Below are 3,886 nucleotides of genomic sequence, written 5' to 3'. Positions count from 1 at the left end.
CCCTGACCAGTGTGGTTCAGTTGTTTGGAGTGTGTACCAAAAAGCTGGCTGGTTCAATTCCTGATCAGGGCACCACACCTAAGTTGCTGGTTCAGTCTCGGTTGGGTGCATGCAAGAGGCAGCCTATAGATGTTCCTCTCTCTCTCCCTACCCCATCCTCTCTCTAAAATAAGTTTAAAAAAAGAGAAATAAACTCTGATCTCTCCCTTCTTATCTTAAAAAAAAGAAAAAGAGCCGAAACCGGTTTGGCTCAGTGGATAGAGCGTCGGCCTGCGGACTGAAGGGTCCCGGGTTCGATTCCGGTCAAGGGCATGTACCTTGGTTGCGGGCACATCCCCAGTGGGAGGTGTGCAGGAGGCAGCTGATCGATGTTTCTCTCTCATCGATGTTTCTAGCTCTCTATCCCTCTCCCTTCCTCTCTGTAAAAATCAATAAAATATATTTAAAAAAAAAAAAAAAAGAAAAAGAAAAAAAATGTTCCTCATAACAACAAAATTGGAAACCACAAGCCTTCACCAGGAGAATGGACAATTAAGTTTTGAGCTATGGCTCTGTACATTGGAATATGATAAGGTAGAGAAAAGGAATGTTCTAGAACTATCAATGCGTTACATGGATGACTCTCAAGAATGTGTCACTGAGTAAATAGAATCAAGTAACAGAACATGAACAGTAGGATATATTTTTGTAAAGTTGAAAATCTTGCACAAAAGAGCAATTTAGTATTTGAAGATCTAAGTAAAGTGAGGGGAAGAGTCATAAAAAACCTGAGGAGGTGTATTCCAGGTAGAGGGAGCAGCCAGTGTAAAGAAAGGCCTGGAGGCCAGACAGTGCCTGGTGTGTTGGAGGAATTGGGAGGAGGCCCTTGTGGTTGAAGCAGAGTGAATGAGGGGGAGAATGAGAGGAGGTGAGGGCAGAAAAGGAATGGGGCAGGTCATGCAGGGCCTATGAGCCACGGGAAGGGGTTGGGCTTTTCCTCTGAGTGAGGTAGGAGCCAAGGAGGGTTCTGAGTAGAGGAGAGACATGGCCTGACTCGAGGGCTCACAAGGAAGGGAGGACAGACTGTGAGGGGTGAGGGTGAGGGCAGGAGCCCTGAAACAGACCAGAAGCAACTGCATTGGTTCAGGTGTGTGATGATGGGGAACAGGGAAACAGCCCACTTTTGCTTATGAGCCAGAGATGGGTATGAGAGAAATGGGGGAATCAAGAAGGACCCTAAGATTTCTCTTTCTGAGCTAACCAATATTTCCATTTTTCTCTTGAGTCCTTACATAGGTGGGCTGAGCAGGCACAATAAAATACAATTGTTCATTTGTAAACTGGCCCCCATACAGAGGGCAATGAGAGACCGCAGAAAGAGGCAGATTACTCCAGGTCAACAGGTGGCGGGTTTAATAAGCAAAGGAACTTACATACAAGGCTTGTCTTGGATGACCACCATATGAGTAGGTCCCCGCCCCTGCCCACCAGAATCTTAGAAGTTTATATAGAGGCCTTAACGGGGTCCAGTCTTATATTCAAGCATGCTTGGGATGGTCTCAACAACACCTTACTCTCCTAAGGCTGTGTCATTGGAACAGTTCCCACTGAGGGGACAGTAGGTAATGTGTACATTCCAAAGACAGGGGAGAGGTGAGGAGCCTCCAATTTGTCCAGGTCCAGCTCGAGGGTCAACTGGTAGTCATGTCCTCTTGATGATCTCCTCTAACAACAATACATCCCTTTTATTCCACTCCTTTTTAAACATAATATATTTTTATTGATTTCAGAAAGAGAAAGGAAGAGGGGGAGGGAGAGAGATAGAGATAGAAACATCAATGATGAAAGAGAATCATGGATTGGCTGCCTCCTGTACTCCCCTTACTGGGGATGGAGTACAGGAGGCACCACCCAGGCATGTGCCCTGACGGGGAATCGTACCGTGACCTCCTGGTTCATGGGTTGACGCTCAACCACTGAGCCACGCTGGCTAGGCCCTCTCCTTTATTATAGACACTCTGGACATGTCTCCATGTCAGTACAAGTGCCTCCATTTCCCTCCAACTGCATATTATGTCCTCATCAGGATGAATCCCTCAGCCCCCAGTTTCCCGGGTACCAGGCTCAGTCTCTACTATTTCACACTGGAACTCCATAGCTGCCCTGTGAGGAAGAATCTCTTTCCTCGTATGTTCTCACATTCAGAAAGGAGTAGCCATGTGCCCTTGGCCACAGCAGTTAGGGCTCCGACTCCAGAAATAAACCTGTCTCTGCCCTTTTGTGCCGTGACCTGAAAAAGTTACTCAACCCCTGTTAAAGAAAAAGTTATTCTGACGCTTGTTAAAACGGCAAAGAAGACTTGATCCGGGTCTACGCAATAGAATAGGGGATTGTAACAGGGTTGAGAGATCAGGCTCAATTCTGAATACAGCAAAAACAGCTGGGGATTGTGAGCCAAGGGAGGGGGTGTTGTCTATGGATGGAAAATGACTAAGAGGAGACATCAAGGGTAGAGGGGCTCTTGCTAAACGGAACTGAGAATTCTTGCTAAAGAGAGGCCAAGGACTTATATGCATCAAAGATGAAGGATGAGGAACTTGATCAGATATCAAGGGTGGTGGGATGACTTAGAACAGTGGCTCACAACCTTTTTTTGGCCATGCCCCACTTAAGCATCTTTAAATCCTGATGCCCCCCTGTGACACAGAATTCTTATTATTCAAAAAGTGAACTCCTATTCACGTGGAGGAAGCCTAAATGGCCATTAACTTAGTCTAAACAAGCTTCCAAAAAACATGGCATCCCTGAAAGAGAAAAATAAAAGAACAAAAAGACAGTTGAAGTACTGAGTTTTTTTAATAATATGAAATGATACGAAAAAAAATAGCAAATAAAGTTTTAAAACATATAAGAGAACTGAAATGCATAAATATGTCACTATATATTTATATACTTTGTATGAGGCTCCTAGAACCATAAGAAATGCAAAAAATTCACTGTTAATAACTCATTCTCGAATTGCCCTCCTTAAAAATCAAATTGCCCCCTGGGGGGCGTGTGCCCCACGTTGGGAATCACTAACTTAGAAGGAGTCTTTGCTCAGACTGGACTGGGCAAAGACAACATAGGCCAAGGTCGAAGGCTAGTGGAAAAGATGGCTCAGAAGACTAAATTTTGGTTAAGGAAAGAGTCTTTGGCACCCTCTGTGCCTGTTTCTCTCTCTGAGAAATGGGTATAAGAGCCGCCACTCAGGACTGCTGCCAGGATATCCTTCTCTGTCAAGGACAGCGACTCGCTGTGCGGAGGGGGAGGCGGGGGCCGGGGTGGGTGGGTGGGTGGGATTAGAACTCGATCAGGAGGGACATCCACGCTGCTACTGACAGCAAGGGGGCCTCAGAGGGCAGGGGTGAAAGAAATGTGAGCAGGTGGGGGAGGGAAATGCCTCCTGTATTCGAGGAGGGGGGTCTCAGCCAGCCAGGTGCGTTGGCCGGGCAGACACAAGGCAGGGTGGACTGTGGAGTCACATGGCAGGGGGCTGGAGGATTGAGTGGCGTGCGGCTGCAGCCTTGACCTCGGAAAAGAGGATATGGGGCTCACACCGAGGCCAGGTCCAGAAGTCTAAGATAAACAGAGCCATTAAGAACGCCGAGTCCCCAGAAAACCACACTCTTCCGCCCGCAGGTGCGGACTACTCTCTGCGTCTTCTCACCTCCAGTCAGCCAATCGCTGACGCTGTGGCACTTCCGGCAGCCGATCGAGCCAATCGCAGTTGAGCGAAAGGCGAACCAGGGACCATGGTTCCAGAGGTTTCGCCTCTGTTGCAGCGAAAGGACCAATGGTTACGTGTGACGAAAAGGGAGGCAGCCAATGAATGTGCCCTTTTCAGGAGGCCCCTATAGGAGACGGC

Source organism: Plecotus auritus (assembly GCF_963455305.1).
Source record: "Plecotus auritus genome assembly, chromosome: 6".
NCBI classification, from domain to species: Eukaryota; Metazoa; Chordata; class Mammalia; order Chiroptera; family Vespertilionidae; genus Plecotus; species Plecotus auritus.
The sequence above is the reverse complement of the archived record's forward strand: the minus strand, read 5'-3'. Positions refer to the sequence as shown.